General features: G+C 49.2%; 1 long non-coding RNA gene across 1 annotated transcript; it reads left to right on the top strand.

Annotated features, from left to right (window-relative positions):
• The first annotated feature begins 319 nt into the window (after positions 1-319).
• On the top strand, positions 320-4,912 carry LOC124227292 (uncharacterized). Its single transcript, XR_006885443.1, has 3 exons — positions 320-615; positions 2,013-2,100; positions 3,672-4,912. It is a non-coding gene; the product is annotated as an uncharacterized LOC124227292 (long non-coding RNA).
• Positions 4,913-17,678: the final 12,766 nt, after the last annotated feature.

Genomic DNA, 17,678 nt, shown 5'->3' with positions numbered 1-17,678 from the left:
TGACGTCCGTTCAGTTGTTCAGTAAACATTTCCTGAGTACCCCCATGTCGAATCCAGTGTGCTAGGCACTGAGGGTAGGGAAGAAATGAGATGTTTTCCAGGCTTGTGACTCTCCGGCCCCGGCAGGGAAGGTGAGGTGCGCACGTCACATCAGGCTGTGCTGAGGTCAGAGGGATGGCGCAAAGCTGTGGACACTTGGCGGGTGTGAGCTAGCCTTGGGGCGCCCCGAGATGTGGTGATATCAAGAGCAGAGGAGAAGGTACCGGAAGAACTGGACATCGGATGTGTTTAGGGAGGCCGAAAGGGCTTAGGGGCCCAGAGCTAGGCAGTTTGGAGCATGCTCATTATTCTGAATGCCGTGGGGAGTTTGCAGTGGGGCAGGCCGGTGGTGGTGAATTCTAGACGGGGAGGAGGTAGGGAGGTTCGTCGTGTTAAAAAAGAAACGACAGGTCCAAAACGGAGACGCTTGTGCTAAGCCTCACAGCAGCAAACCAAGACTAAATTGCAATTTCAACCTCCTGCAGGATGTGACCTTTAACCAGGCCATCTGGAATTACCTGGTCAGCACCGGTACGGTGAGCTGCATGACAGACCCCCGCCTTCCCCCAAAGGGAGGTGAGCTTGCCTGCAACAATGCACACTTTGGTGGACACTTCCATTTCTGGCCCCCTTTCTGCCTTTAAAAACGTTCCTTTTTGTACAGCTCCTCAGAGCTCCTTTCGACTTTCTGGACGGATGCTGCTCGGTTCGTGAATTGTTGAACACAGCCTCTTAGATGTTCAAATTCACTCAGTCAGATTTTGTTTTTTAATGGTTGGGACAGCGTGATTGGTCCAGGTGGGAGGTGATGGGGCCTGGACCGGGGTGACGTTGGGAGCGTGGCTGAGAAGCATCTCTGAACGCTGTAGGGAGGCGCCAGACCACCCAGGGGAGCAGAGGAAGACCCGTGCTCTGGAATGCCCTCAGAGCACTCTTATTTTGAATATGGATTTTTAAAGTCAAATACCTTTGCATTATATTAATACTCTTTCTGTCCGATGCTTTCGAGAGGGTCAGTGGGGAGACGTTTTCCTGTCAAAGAAAAAATTATTCTGACGCTCATTAAAGTGGTAAGGAAAACTTTATTTAGGACTATAGGCATCAAGAATATCACAATGGGGGTGAGATGGGGCTCAACTCCGAATACAGCAAGGACAGCTGGGGACTTATAGTCAATGGGCGGCGGGGGGAGCGGTCAGTGGATGGGAAATTACCAAGGAAACATCGAGGAAAGGGATTCTTGCTAAAGTGACTTAGCGGGATTCTTGCTGAAGGCCGGACACGGTGATGAGATCTCAAGGGCAGAGGATTCTCTCTCAACGGACGTAGCAGGATTCTTGTTACAGCTGGACCAGGCCGACTGAAGGCAGGCCAGGTGGAAAGAGGGCTCAGAGCAGCCTGACTGGGGTCTGGGAAAGGAGAGACTCTGTCTGCATCGGCACTAACCGGATCGTCCATGAACGCAAATTTCAGTGCAGACAGGGGGAAGTATTTTTAAAGTGGGAATTATTCTGATTATTTAAATAGGAGCATGATAATGGTGAAATGGATAAATAAGTTTATTTTAAGCAAGATGAAACCTTAAATCATTTTTATACAAATATAAAGCTTTCTCGAAATTATGTCAGTGGGAAAAGTTTGATTTACAAAAATCAATTGGCAAATAAAGAAATGATTTAAATGATCTTTTGTTTTTACTTTTGCTGAAGGAGGTGTGTTAGGGAGTTAAAATACGTTCATAAAATAAAGTGAGAATATAAAGTGCTTTTGGTCCTTTGAAATAAGGTGATATCTGTGGTCATGAGCAGGTCTCCAGTTAATAGGCTGATTTGCATATGTGCACACTGATTTACATAAATGTCACTCCTCTCCCCAACACACACCTTATTAGGTTAAAGCTACAAATGTTTCCCTGAAATTTATATTTTTCTTTTTTCCCCATTCTCCCCAAAACTCCCCTTTGCATTCCCAAGGGGCGCTTCAGTGCACAAGCTCTGGATTCGAGCGCAGCTCCCGCTCGGATGAGCCATGCGGCTTCAGTTGCTTCACTATGGAGTGCAGGTAATGGCGCAGTCTCCTGGGACTTGCTGAGCAAGTGTCTGGCCGGGCTGGCACGGCTCCTGGGACACACCCAGGCGTGATCCCTGTTTCTCGTCGACACTGTCTTTGACCCAAGTCTGCTTAGGAAGTGGAAGTCCAGCCAATTCACTCTGCTTTGTGAATCAAAAGGGAAATCACGTTTCCAGCTTGCCCATGAAGCTTTGGTGTGTCCCTCAACTTCTTGTATTATGTGGTCAAGAATGAGTTGGCAGCACTCACTGGATCCAAGAAAATTCAAAGGCCCCATTAATGCTGGAAGGATGTCGGGCAGCTTACGGAACTGATGGGGGTGCTGGAGAATTAGGTTTGTAAAGTGGCTAAGACCGAGAGCAGCAGCTAGGTGGGTCAGTCGGGACAGCCTGACGCTCCCATAGGTACGGCCATCATTGGACACTGGCCACTGGCGGCGGACACTTGTTACAGCCTCTTCAGGCACCGCCACCAGCACCGACGGTGCTGTCCCTGGTGGACCCCCAGCTCTGCCCTGCGGCAGTAAATTCTCTGACACTGGGTCTCTGTGTCACACCCTCAAGGTTCGAGGTCCCAAGCCCAGGGGTCTGAATTAGTGTCCTGGGGCTGCCGTAACACAGCACCACGTGCTGGGTGTCTTAAAACAAGGAAAGTATTCTCTCAGTTCTGGAGGCCAGAGTCGGCAGGGCCGTGCTCCCTCTGAGATCCCAGGGAGGGATCTGTCCGTCGCCTCTCTCCTCGCTGCTGGTGGCTGCCAGCAACCTTTGGCGTGCCTTGGGTGGGAGACCCCCACTCCAGTCTCTGCCTCACTCGTCACATGGGCTTCCCTCTGTGTGTGTCTCTGCATCCAAATTTCACTCTTCTTATAAGAACAATACTCATATTGGATTCAGGGCCCACCCTAATCCAGTAGGACCTCAGCTTAACAATCCTATTTCTAAATAAGGTCACATGTACAGGTTCACGGTGGACATGAATTGTGGGGGCACACTATCCAGTGTCCAGCACAGTATCCAGCTAGTTATACCTCGGCCACGTGCCTGCATCTCGTGTCTGCACCTCCACCTGTGGGCAGCCGGGCCCTGCCTCGCAGCAATACCCACGAAACCGGTGACTCCTGTATAGGAGGTGTGCTCGGATGGTTGACAGTGGAAAAAGGAGGCTTTCCCCAGCCATGTGGCCTTCATTGCAATAATGAGATTACCCAGCTCCATCAGTATGAGACTAAAAGTTAACAAAAATTAGAGACTATCCTTAATTCTTAACTTTCTGCTGCTTCCACCTCTATTATCTTGTTTAATCATCAGTGAATAGAGAGTAAATATAGAATTAACGTATTCAGATTGAATCGAGTCTTTCCGCATGCCTGGCCTCTCAGGGCACACAGATCTCTCTTCTCTGGTGGGTGTTCAGAGTCGCCCTGTCGATAAGTCCTGTCTTATCCCTCAGCGGAACTCCTCTTGAGGATGCATTTGTCTCCGTGATGATGGATACAGGAGATTGCAACAAGTACCAGCATGAGAGCTAACATGTGTTTTCTCTCGGGCGTTTCTTCTTCCCAGGTCTTCAGACGTACAAGGAGTTTCCCGCGTCCCTAAGTATGACTGTCATACCTGCCAATAGACGGGCTCCCCTTCCAGCAACAGGACGAGTCAGGGACTCCCTCACCCACCCCCTTGGTCCTCTGCCCAGTGCGCTGGTTGGCTGTTCAGAGAGTAACACCTGGAAGCCGCTGTGCAATAATCAGTGTGTCTCCTAACCACACTGTTCGTGTTCTGGGTCGTGGATACGGGCACCTGGCTGCCTGGAAACACATGTCCCTGACCCCACAGTGACCACCGTGCAGTAGAGAAGAGGCCACCTCAGGCGCCTCTGTCTGAGTCTGCAGCCAGCCTCTCACGTGGCCAGGAGGCAGCCCAGAGGCCTCGTTCGAAGGTCTCCCCTGGCATCTCTACTCCCATCACTGGCCACCATCATCTTGAAATGCCACAGGCCTGAAGACCAGCCAAAGCTTTCTTCTTCCAGGGTGTGTTTTTGCCTCGTGAAACCGAAGGACGCAACAAGGCCAAAGATAAGAGGCTGCCAGCGTCTGTGTTACTTCAGGCCAGGGGGTCTCACGCTTGGCTCGACTGACGTTAGGGGGTGTGTAGTTCCTGGCTGTGGGCCTGTCCTGTGCACTGTTGGGTGCTGAGCAGCACCCCTGGCCTCCACCCGCAGATGTCAGTAGCATCCCCCAGTTGTGACAACTGAAATGCCTCCAGACATTTGAAATGTCCCCTGGGGGACAAAATCCGCCCTGGTTGAGGACCACCGCCCTAGGCCGTGGATTTGGCTTCAGTCCTGGAAATCGGAAAGGGACAGTGTACATGTGTGCATTCGGCGCATGGAGGGACTTCTAAGGGGCCCGTTGGCACGAGTCCTGGTTCTCTCCACCTTCTGCTGCGGGCTCTTCATCAAGGGACAGGAGAGGCCGATCAGATACATCACTAGGTTGCTGTGGATGACAGTCCGACCCAAGAAACGAAGAATCCAGGCTTTCTAAAGCACAAGAGAAGAAAAAGGCTCAGCTCTCCTGTGTTCCTTAATCCGTATTTTTATTGTGGTGCCTCAGCTCCTCAACAAAACAAATATTCGGAGAAGAGCAGCGTGAGTTCGATCAGTCTTGAGCCCGGGCCCTGCTGTAGGCTCTGTGAAAAGAGACATGAACAAAGGGACAAGCATCTCTGTCCTCCGGGCCCTGTGCTCTGGCAACGACAAGTATGGCGTCGTGCATAATATTATAAATTCTTGCTCCTGCTGCCGCCAAACGACTCCGCTCTTCCCCGGGCTCTGATACAGCTCAATCCCCTTTACTTACCTTCACGCCCTAGGTTCTCCAAGCAGGGGACGCAGACATCAAGCGAAGTTTTGTGCCCCTCGGAACATCTGAGGGGGACCCAGGTGCTCATGGGCGCTGAGGCCTGAGGAGTGGGAGCCCTGCGCTTCTGTGTGCGACCACCGGCCCCGAAGCTGTGTCTGGGCCGGCCTAGGGGGTGGGCTGGGGGACGTTTGCATGCCCTCCTGGAATGCGTGCATTGGGGACTCGCAACACTTGGGCCCAAGACATAATTCTGGGACAACATTGGAGACGCTTTTGCAAAGTGTCCACTGCTCCTTTTTTAGCATCTGAAAGACCTTGTCTCCTGGCGGCTCCTGCAGGTTTGCATGTCGTTAAATCTGGCATGACATAAATTGGTGAATTTAAGTCATAAAAGCCGAAGTGATGTTGATTCCATCGTGGATCTCAAGTGTTTAGCAAATGAGAACAGATAGGCACCCCTTCACTGCCGGCTCCCTGCTCCCGGCCCTGTAGCTCATGGCCATGCTGGACGGAGGGCCGCTGGCACGGTGCAGGCAGGACGAGGCGAGGATCCCAGGAGAAGCTGTCTGGTTCCGCTGAGCGGAGAGCGCGCGGTACAGTCGGGGGATGGGGGCAGAAGGAAAAATGGCAACTCCTATTGATGTTTTTTGTATCCCATCATGGTGAAATTTTAATTTTTTATATATTTTTAGGGCACATAATATATAGATACCAGCCCATGTGTCATGTACGCACACATGCGCGCGTGCGCACACACAAACACAGGCACAGAGCAACCGTGGAGGTGCACACTCAGATTTTCCTTTAAGGAAAAGCTTGCTCAGCTGCAAGGAGGACAGAATCTGACAGCCTCCAGCTGTCCCACATGCATTTAGGCTCCATCTCAGCTTTCGAGCAGAGGCAGCCCCCAGCTGATGACCGAGCATGGCAGGCACACGGGACCTGGCCATTTCTACTGACACAGGATCCCTCTAACGGGCCGTCTTAGCTCTGAAGCCCCAGTCGGGGTGGCTGAGACCCCAGATGTGCACGGAGGTCTGCGCTCCAGCTGGTCCTCTCTCCTCTCCCTCATCTCCGCAGGCGTTGCCCCCAGTAAACCTCTTGCCCATCTAACTCCATCTCAGCATCTGTTTCCTGGAGGGCCCAGTTGACACAATGCTCATTTGTTTTCCTCCTAGACACACACGATTAAAAATATTTGGAGACCTTTTTGCAGAGGTTGCATGGAACAGTTTGCGAGGGAAGGGAGGATGTTGAGAAGAATTCCTGGCTCAGATGTGACCTCATTTATTCTCCATCACACACCCAGGTAGGGAGGGAGGGAGGGGGTGCGTTTATTCCTGCTTTCCAGATGGAAAAACTGAGAACTCAGAGATTTTGCTAACGCGGCATTTTACAGGCCGGGCGGCAGCGAGCCCGCCTCGGGATTCAGTGAACACAAGAGTAGGCTGGCCTGTTTCCAAAATGGAAATTATTATTATTATTTTTTTTTTTTTTGTAGACCAAGGTCCCAAAAGGATGTCAGTAGGCAGCGGAGGAAAAAGCCTTTCTTTGTCTTTTCGTTTCCCACCGGCCACAGCTCGCTCCCCATCTGCGTGAGCTGCTGCGGGGCTGTAAAAAGCTCCTTGGTCGGCTCCGTTTGCAAACACGTCCAGAGTGCCAGCTGCCCCCGAGAAAAGCTTTTTGAAATGTGTCCTCCCCAACTCAGCCCCTGAATTTCTTTTCCTTTAAAAGAAATCTCTGCTCTTTAATCTTTTGTTTAAGAAATTCATATGAGGCCAGTTAAAGGGTCAAGGGCCAGACTTCCATTCTCTTCTTTCTGGTGTGTGATTCATCCTGGGGCTGGACACCGGCCACCCAAACAAAATCGAGATTTGGGTTTAGCAAGAAGAAGGAAGACCGGCTGTGTGGGAGGTCACGCGGATGGGGAGCCGGTTTAGACCACTGCGTGTTGTCGGGGATCAGCGCTCAGTTTTCTGGGGAGACTCGGACAAACCAGCATCCCGGGGCCAGGGGAGGATGCTCAGTTAACCTCTGGATCTTCAGAGGTGGCTAGTCACTGTCATGGATGAAAGGAGGAGGTCAAGGCTCGTAAATACCACGAAGGCCCCTGTGCTTCCGGCCCACTGGCTGCAGGTTGGAGATTCCCAGTGGTCTCTTCCTTGGGGTCGGTTCATTTGCTAGAGCAGCTCACAGCTCAGCAGTCCCTCCCAGGGCTCTGGTTGGGAGCCTTTTCATGAATTGGATTCTGCTGCTCTGCTTTTCAGTTGAAAATCCTTAATGGAAGATCCGAAATGTAAGAAATGTATTAGCAGAACGGCCACCCTCCAGAAAACAGGAAAGCCCCGTACACTACTGATTAGCTCTAAAAGCTGGGGTCTGCACACCTCTAGGTGGCGGAGTGGAAACACGCCTGTGGATCAAAGGAGAGAGGAGATGTGAGTGAAAAAGGCTTCTCTCAGAAAAACAAAAGCAGGTTACAGAGGAAGGAGAGAAGGGAAACCCGCACCTCCCACGCTCAAGGAGGAAGTACCATGGAAAACGTTCCCAGGATGAGTCAATCGAGAATAAACTAGATCCGTCCCACGTTTCTTTCTCCTCTTTCTCCCTTGGTCCACATCTCCTGTGCGGACAGCTTCAGGAGACATCTCCTGTGAAGGTTATTTCTTCAAAGCCATCTTCCCTCTCTTCTAGAACAGGACGTGACTGGTGGCATTATCGCTACAGAGAGCGTCCGCAAGGGGGCAGCCACGGACAACACACTGGACACCAGGATGCTTCCATCTTCAAGTGCCCAAGAGAGCAATGCTCTCCACTTCCTTTGAAGCATCTCTTTCTGTTTTTTCTAGAATCAAGAAGTTTCCTGTAATACATTGGCCTATTTTTAAATCTATTTTCCATTAGCTGGGAGTAAAGACTGGAAAAATATAATGAATTGTGTGGAAAGAAGTGGAACCTAGGTGGAAATGTCAATGATGGGTTTTATAAGCACATGGAAAGCTCCCCTCTACAAACCTTGTGATTATTTTTAGAATTAGAATTGGTCTCAGGATGGCCGGAGAGAAGGAGCCGAAAAAGAACATCCCAACTGCCACTTTCCAGTCCAAACCCGTGGAGTGCTTGCCTTCCTGGATTCAACAAATAAATATGTAGATCGCCTGCCATATGCGAGTGTGGCAGACGCCACAGAGAATACGAAGGTGACTTAGACACCGTCTGTGCCCTCAGGAGATTTACGTCTTATTAGGAGGGAGTTGACAGGTTCACAAATGGCTGGAACAGACAGCTAAGTGCATTGCAGTCACCAGGAGAGCACGGCCAGGGTGTTACCAGGGAGGGACGACGTTCTGCAGGGGGTCAGGAGATGCTTTGTCGGGTCAGCCCGGAAATGACACGTGTCACTTCGACATATATTTCCTTGGGCAAAGCAAGGCATGTGGCCAAGCCTGTCACCAATGGGGCAAGAAAGTATCGTCCTCCCTCAGGGAGGGACGACAGACATTTGGGAGCAATGGTAGTGTTTGCCACAGCTGGGCACTGAGGGCGCTGACCGTGCAGTGGAGTTTAACCTGCTGTTGTCAGTACCGCAGATCCCTTCACAGGGGCCTCAGGGTGGCGGGAGTGAACTGACTCGTGGTTCAGTAGGAGAAAAATCATGGTTTACCAGGAAAGCAGAGGGCAGACCCAGAGGAGTGACAGTGTAAATAAAGAGAAAGGAGTGGGTGGAGAAGATGCTGTGCCAGCGGAATTGGTGGAGCTAACGAACCTCGCAGAGTTTTAGGAACTTGACAGAATGATTCTGAAGTCCATGGGGAAGGTTAAATAAGCAGCGGGACCTGGGGATTCTTGACGGTGAACGTATTGTAAAGACGTTATACAGAAAATGGAATTAAATCGAGAATAAACAAGCAGACCAAGGCACGGAATAGAAAACTCAAAAGCAGACCCTTTGATCTGTTTAATTGCATTAAAAGATTCCCCCCCCACCCCCACCCCCACCACACCATCCAACGATGGGAGGCATAGCTCGGCTAGTAAATAGTTAACAAACAGTTTCAGGGAAAATAGACTCTTTGGAAAAAAGTCAGTTAACAGCCTCATCTCATCCCATATCCCAAATAAATTTTGGTTACACCAGGGAAATATGTATATAGGAAAATCTCAGATAAATTAGAGGAAAATATGGGTGAGGAGGCTTAGGTGCTCTCTGGGTGAGGACGTTCTTCCTTTATGAGTGTAAAAACAATAGAAAAGATCCCTAAGGAAAGAAATCAATAGACTGACCACTTGAAAGTTTTAATTTCCATATTTTTTTTCTATGGAAGATGAAGGGGTCGGCCCAGTGGTGTAGTGATTAAGTTCACACACTCCGCTTCAGCTGCCAGAGGTTTGCAGGTTCAGATCCCAGATGCAGACCCACATACCACTCCTCAAGCCATGCTGTGGCAGCAGCCTACATACAAAATAGAGGAGGATGGGCATAGATGTTAGCTCAGGGACGATCTTCCTCGAGCAAAAAGAGGAGGATTGGCAACAGATGTTAGCTCAGGGCCAGTCTCCCTCACCAAAAAAAAAGAAAGAAAGAAAGGAAAAGAAAAGACAAAGATGAACTGTGAAAATAAATACTTGTGGAAATAAATTAAAGAGTCATATCCTTAAATGCACAAAGTACTCATACTAACTAATAAGAATAAGACTAGGATCCTAAAAGAAAAATGAGCAGAGACTATGAGCAGACAATCTATGGAAGAGGAAATGCAGGAGCCGGCCCCGTGGCCGAGTGGTTGAGTTCGCGGGCTCCACTTTGGCAGCCTTGGGTTTCACCGGTTGGGATCCCGGGTGCAGACATGGCACCGCTCATGAGGCCATGCTGAGGTGGGCGTCCCATACAGCAGAGCTAGAAGCACTTACAACTGGAATGTACAACTATGTTCTGGGGGGGTTTGGGGAGAAGAAGAGGGAAAAAAAAGAAGATTGGCAACAGATGTTAGCTCAGGGCTAATCTTAAAAAAAAAAAGGAAGAGGAAATGTAATTGGATGATAAGTAATCACAAATGAAAAGTTGAACAAATCGTCAACCTCAGCTATAACAGAAGAAATGCAAATGGACAGCATGAGACAACGTGTTCTAACTTACTAAATGAGCAAGGACTGAAAATGCAAAACCCGGGGCACCGCTGGGACAGCACGTTCACATTGTCCACAGGGGGAGTTTGGTACCGGAGGTGGGAGCCGCTTCGATCAGCTGTGTATCCTAAGGAAATAGTCGGAGACGTGGCCGAAGATTTGAGCACAAAGAGGGTTGTTACCACATTCCTCATCGTGTCAGAAATTTGGGAACAGATAAAACATCTAACGCCTGAGATTTGATTCAATAAACTGGGGCCCAGCCAGGAACAGAACAGAATGTGGCAGTAAGTGGCACATGAAAAATGATATTTTTAAAGAAAATATCTCCCAGGGGCTGCTTAGCAGTGAAGGGCAGGGAGCACAGAATGCTACATTTGGAATAGGTACACAATTCAAGAATTAATAATTTTCCCGAAATGCAGCACAGACTCAGTTTCCTTCTCTCTCCTGTCCCCAGCCTATGAACGCTTGCTAGAGGCGACCAACACATCCGTGCTCTGACTGTCCTTCCAAGATGGTCTATGCCGGACTATTAGTTTGAAAGGAAGTCTGGGTCAAGAGGTGTGATCCTGGAGAGAGAAGATTCGAGGATGTTCTTAGGCTGAGGAAAAGAAACCAACGGGGTGGGAGAGGTTGAAAAGAAAACAGAGGGGCCGTCTGAGGTGGTACCCCCAGGATAAAGGAGAAAATAGTGCTGCAGTTCTCGTTGTTGCTTTTAGACAGCAGGGCGGGAGGAGAGGAGAGAAGATACAGAGAAGGTTACGGAGAAGGACGCTGGCGTGAGGCGATCTCGCAAGTTCAATGCCTGAGCGGTTAAACAAACTGTGGTACATCCACATGGAACGTGGAACATGGAACACTGCTCAGCAACAAAAAGGAACAAATATCGATCCTGCAACAACCTGGATGAACCTCCAGAGAATTACGCTGAGTGAAAAAGCCCATCCCCAAAGTTTACATGCTGTAGGATTCCACTTATATGATGTGGTTGAAATGACAACATTCTAGAAACAGAGAAGAGATCAGTGGTTGCCAGGGCCTGAGGAGAGGTCAGGGGTGGAAGGGAGGTGGGTGTGGCTATACAGGGCGACGTGAGGGATCTCGTGTGATGGACAGATTCTGTATCTTGCTGGATCAATGTCAACATCCAGTTGTGATATCATGCTATCGTTTTGTAAGAAGTTACCACAGGGGAAACTGAGTAAAGAGCACGAGGGAATCTCTGCATTATTTCTTCTGCATCTGAATCTACAATTATCCCCAAACATAGAAGTTTACTTCGAACACTTAAAATGTCAAAGTTGATGCAAGTTCTGGGACCAGCCCCACAGCCTACTGGTTAAGTTTGGCACACTCCGCTTTGGCGGCCCAGGTTCCTGGGTTCGGTTCCCGGGGTGGGTGCACATACACCACTGGTTGGTGGCCGTGCTGTGGTGGTGACCCACATACAAAATAGAGAAAGATTGGCATAGATGCTAGCTCAGGCTGAATCTTCCTCAGCAAAAATAAATAATAATAATAATTTAAAAAGGATTTTAAAAAATTGATGCAAGTTCTTATACCAGTTTTCAAGTTGGAAGCTTCTTTATTTAGTTTTCCTCATGAGGCTGTCTCTTTTCCTTGGTTGGCATTTTTCGAAGGACTGGGTTTTCCATCCTTTAGTAGCTGTGACCCTTGAGAGAAGCACGTCTATTACTTTCTTCCTTGGTGGGAATACCAGGAACCTCACCGTCCTTAGGACACAGAAGTAGCTGAAAACCAATGAGATCCTGCCGAGAGAGCCTCTTGTCTTTTTCCCTCCCCATCTTTCATCTTTTACTTTGAAGACACGGATGCTGAAACATGTCGTGGTAGAACTAGGACATAAGCTCTGGGCATGAGGGTTTGAACGCTGACTTGACCACTTCACTGGCCGAGCAAGTATCAACCTTGCCCAGCCTTGGTTTCCTCATATAAAATGGGAGTGAAAACAGTACCCGCCCGTCATGGAGAGGGTCTAAATCAGAGGTGGACAAGCGGCCGTCCGTGGGCCAGATCCAGCCTGCCCCCGCTTTGTGAATGCAGTTCTCCTGAAACACGGCCGCGCCCGGTCACTTACACGTCCTCTGTGGCTGCTTTCTCGCCACAGGACAGAGCGGAGTCGTTGTGATGGACTGCCTGGTTCACAAAGCCATTTGCTGTCTCTCCTTTTACAGAAAAAGTTTGCCGTCCCCTGATCTAAATGACATAATGGATGTGAAAATGCTTAAAATTATCACAGCATTGATCATGGCTGTTATTACGTATCTTTAACAACAGACCTGCTCTTTCCCTGAGAGAAAATTGAACAGGCTGACTTTTCTCACACTGTCAGTCCGAGCGGGTAGATTTTAGAAGAACTTGCATAACACCACCCCTGATCAGAGTCTCATACTAGAAGTTACTAATAGTTTTCCTGCTGGAAACAGAATTTTATAAGTGCATACTGTATGTATAGATATATGTGTGTGTATGTATACTTACACACATTGACACACGTATACATGCACACACATATACGTGCATCATGTGTGCATGTACTTGCACGCAAACACACACACACATGCATACGTGCGCACACACTGACCCAGGGAAACAGCCTGCCTCTGCTCCAGACCCTCCCCCATCAACGTTCTTTTGAATCCCCTTGTGTTCCGAGTGGGAATTCACTGCCATTTTCAGGATGGTGGTTTCTCTCCCTCCTCACGAGGCAGGGCCTTTGCAGATGAGCGAACCTGGCCTGTGTGCACAGGAGCGTCGGGCCCTTCCCTGCCCGTCCCCATCTCTTCCCTGTTGCCCCTTTTGCCTTTGGTAGCTGTGTTTTCCTGGTCGGAAGTGAAGCCTTTGGATTCTTTCCTGATGTTAACTAGAACCTTCCAGGAGACTTGGAAATGGTTTCAGGAGGAAACCCTTGGCTACCTAAGGGTCTAGTCAACAGGGAGAACATACAACGTTATTTATGGGGACCTTATAACATGCAGAGTTAGCATCACGTGTTTGAAGAAAGCCTCGGCCTTACAGTCAGCCTTCTGCCCAGTGTTTTGACATCAAGGAGAGGAGGCGATGTTGGCAGGTGCGCTGAGCCCAAAGCCTTGCGTTCCCTCAGAGCCGACAGTAAATCTTTCCTTGAGGGCCCCGTGTGAGCTGGTTTCCAGCCATTGGGGTGATCTTAAAATAGATTGCTAGGTGTAACATAGAAGTTCAAAGCTGCATTTCTGGGAACCTTGGTTGCCCAGGGAATGCGGTGTTGATGGAACAATTAGAGAGGAGTGGAGAGAAAGCAGAGCTTGCACAGCTGGCAGGGCCCGAGGCTAAATGCCCCGGAGCATCTGTCTTTGCATGGGGTTACGCCTGGCTCAGGGGAGGAGCCAGCTGACGGTGGTGGTGGTGATGATGATGACGTTTCTTTAGAATGCCTAGCCGCCAAGCAACTGAAGCACTTTACACATTTTGTAACAAAACCCATGTTTCTGTGATTGTGATAACAAAAGTCTACTCTTTACCCAAAAAATAGCCGATTTTCTGGATGACCACCCATGCCTCTTCTGTCTCCCCACCCTTCACTTCTCTCAGCTCATGCTCCTGCCCTGCTCCGTCCCCTGGACCAAGGAGACGCCCCTGCTGGCCGCTCTGGAGGCACCCACAACCTATGACAAGTTGCAACTGAACATTGCTTTCCCCCTCCTGTCTGTGAGCTCTGGGGGCGCAGACACCCCCAGGCCTCCCTTGTCTCCATTCTACCCCAGGGCCTGCACTCAGCCTGGCAAAGAACTAGCGTGCTCACATCAGGAATATTCCACTGACTGTGCGGAGGCAGGAAGAGTTAGAAATGCACCAGGGCCTCCGTACAGAAGCAGGCCACGAATGGGGACAGATAACGGACAAACATAAACCGTGGAAAATATGGAGAACGCCTGTTAAAAGGTCAACCTAAATTGTATTCAAAGAAACGCAGATTAAAATAACATTTCCTCCCTTCAGATCAGCAGAGAAGAAAATGAAATACGCAATGCTGTCACAGTGAAGGAGCGCCTGGCGGAAGTGCGTTTCAGACACGAACTTGGGAAATGATTTAGCAATAGGTATTGCGGGGCCGGATGAGGATATAGTAATCACGCTGACAATACCAACCTCAATAGTTCCCCGTGGTTGAGGTCCTGCTCTGGGCTCTTTGTAGCATATTATATATATTGTCTCATTTAATCCCCATAGCATAGCAGTCCTCTGGGCAAGCCTGTTGTGTTGCTCCCCACCATGTAGCTGAGGAAACAGAGACGGAGAGCAGTAATGTGTAGGATCACCCAGTTAGCAACGGAGGTGGGACTTGAACCCAGGCAGTGGCTCAAAGTCTGTCCTTCGCTATCCCACCTAAAAGAATGTTTACGCCCCTGGGCCTTCAAATTCCACTTCTGGGAATCTATCACAAGGAAGTATTTCTAAATGCAGATTATCATGCGCACATGTCTTCACAGAAGCATTATTTATCCAAGACATCCACTCCATGGATTACTCTGTTGTCATTAGAACAGTGTTTATGATGAATACGAAATACCACAAAAGATGTTTTTGATGGAATTTTACCTGGAAACAAACTCAGACTTGTACCTTATGTGATCTCAAATTGCACAGCAGCCACCCTAATCATCAAACTTAACCTAAAAGATACAATATTAAGGGACAAGAGCTACATTCAAACTTACACAGCACGATCATCGAGGTAAGAATCCCACACAACTGTTGTAGAAAAGACTAGAAGGAAATACACCAAGATGGTGACTATGATTGGGTGTGGGTGCTACAACAACGGGCAATTTTTTTCTTCTTTGTACTTTTCCATAAGTCTCTATTTTTTCTTTCAGGAACACCGTGACTTTTATAATTTAAAATAAAGGAAAACAAGGACTGTCAGAGGAGGGGAGCACAGTTAGGGGGAAACAGAAAGAATTAAGTTAAGCCTTGGGGGAAAATGAATTTATGGCTAGTTCAAACTGTACTGAAATCCAGAGAGGCTGAGAAGAAGTCAGTCTCGGTGAAAACATGGCTCCAGAGGAGTTTGTGGGTCGTGTCACCTGCAAAGGCCTTAGGGCTGGAGCATTTCCCCCACTGGTTGAGGGCTCATGCAGCGCCCAGCAAGGCTGACCCTTGGGAGAAATACCCCAGCAACAAGAAATCCAGGAAAAGCTTCCACCCTCGGCTCTGCCACACCCTCCCTCCATCATTTTCCTTATTCTCCTTCTAGATTGATTAGGAAGGCATTGAGGGTGACTAAATGTCCTCCTCTTCGAATATGCCCGTGCCTCGGGGACCATGCAGTGAAGAGGTGTGACCACGTGACAGTCGACAGCCAAGATACCCCAGCGGTCTCTCACCGTGTTCACGCTGGGTCAGGCATCACACTGTTTGGTGGCCCGCTCTGCTCCCCCCAGCAGAATTCTTTAAAACCTTACTCTCTAATCATTGAAAGTATTTGTGTAAGTCCCAGCTCCACTGCCACCCCCTCTGTGAAGTGTCCCAAGTCACCTCCCACTCAGAGACTTCCTTTGTCTTTCTTTGTTCTCTCTGTCTTGCCTCACTCCTGTCTTATACTCTGGTCGTTTGCTTTGGAATCTAAGGCACACTCACGCCCGTGCTTGTCCCAGCTCTGTCCTGTTCATCGAGGTTTAATACGGAAGACACTCCATAAAAGCTTGTACCAGAAATGAATATGCGGCAGGGAGCATGTTGACAGCAACATTTTCTGATGGCTCAGAGGCTCCAGAATTGGGTTTCTTTTGGATAATCTTAGACCTATTTAATAGGTGCGTCTACGGAGGTCTGACTTTCTTGGGAGAGATGCTCTGCTCTCACTGGGTCATGCTCCACTGTGTGTGGCAGTGTTTGGTTGCAAATCCCACAGCACAGGGAAGCTGTCTCTAAGTGCGATTTTCAGATGGGGAAGATGTATCAGTTATTTGTTGCCACGGTAATGCTGTGTAAGAAACATCTCCAACCCCCCCAACGGTTTAAAACAATAAGTACTTGTCTAGCTCAGAGGTCTGCAGACAGCACGGTGGCTCTGCTGGTTTTGGCTGGGCTGGCTCACGTGCCCCAGGGTTGGCTAACTGTCAGCTGATGTAGGAGGGCACCAGCTGGGATGCTGGGGACACTGCTCTGCTTTCTGTATTTTTTAGCCCAGGCACGTTCTTGTGGCAAAGAGGAGGTGCAAGAGGCTAGCAGAAATGCTGAGCCTTCCAATATCTCCTTGGCCAGAGCGAGTCACACAGTGGAGCCCAGAGGCTGAGGGGGAGGGGCCCGGAAGATTGTAGAGCTGAGTGTGGCCCCTTGGAGGGGCAAGCACTGGGGCCATTGATGCCTCAACCTACCAGAGAAGAAGGGGAGCCAGGCTTAGTGTGTTCACCTGGAACTCCAGCCTCGCTGGCACCCCACACCCTGATGGAGCTCACAGGGCGGGCTTAGCCTGATTTCTTCTTTTTTATTTGTAAAGCTTTGCCCCCTTGGACACACCAAAAGGAGCAAACAGACCATTTCAGAAGGCTGATATTTTGGAAGACTGTTAGCCCTGTAACACCAGGGTGTTTCCTGCGTCCCCTCCTACAACGCACAACATGGCAGAGAGACAGATATATATTCAGAAAATGGTAGCACAGCTTGGCAAGGGCCCTCATAGAGATTGTACATAGAAGACGTTTTTTAACATGCAGGACATGGTATTGTCATCGCAGTCTTTGTGTGGTCTTAACAGACTATTGGCCCCTCTCTGTAATGCTTTCCAGAACATACCAGGGTAGCATTTCAACTTTTTTTTAAGCCAATGCTATTAATTTTGGTGGATACTTTTCAACTTTTCACAGGCTAATGAATAGCAATCCCCTGGCGTAGGTCATGTGAGTTAACGAATTCACTGCATACTTTGTAAACACTCCATCTTTGGAGGGTGCTTGGCTCACTTGGGTCCCCCAAACACAGATGCTGGGACAAGCACTGGGGGCAGGTAGTTTCTCCAGGAGGTGACTCCAGGAAGCACAAGGGAGGGAGTAGGGAGCATGAGCTGGAAAGGGAGAGAACCCACAAATTAACCCAAAATTAGCATGGCCATACTTGGTGAAACAGAAGTGGGAGCCTCAGAGTGCTGGTCGATCTGTGAGTGAGTAGGGATCACAGTACTTTTTTAAGGATAAACCTGGCACGTGGATGCTCTCTTCTCTGAGCAGCAGTGCAGAGGTTTCCTCTGCAGGCACCTGGCCTTGTCAGGATTCTCAAGGTCAACCCACGTTGTTGGCTCAGGCATGTGGTTCCATTTATAACTGTCAGCGTGGAGCGGCGCACGCCGGGTACTTGCCAGGAAGTATAATCTTCAACTCACTGCTGCCCCACATCTACTGGGAACTTGGCCGAGAACAGTCTTTTTGGAGGGCTGACCTGAAGGGCATGCGATCCTTCTGTTCTTCTAGACCAGGAGTTGCCTGCTTTTGCTATAAAGGGCCAGATGGTAATTATTTTAGGCTTTGCAAGCCAGATAGTCTGTTGCAACTACTCAGCTCTACCATTGTAACTCAAAAGC

The sequence above is a fragment of the Equus quagga genome, chromosome 15 (genome assembly GCF_021613505.1).
Source record: "Equus quagga isolate Etosha38 chromosome 15, UCLA_HA_Equagga_1.0, whole genome shotgun sequence".
Taxonomy (NCBI): domain Eukaryota; kingdom Metazoa; phylum Chordata; class Mammalia; order Perissodactyla; family Equidae; genus Equus; species Equus quagga.
Note: the sequence above shows the minus strand (reverse complement) of the source record. Positions and strands in the feature narration are given on the sequence as shown.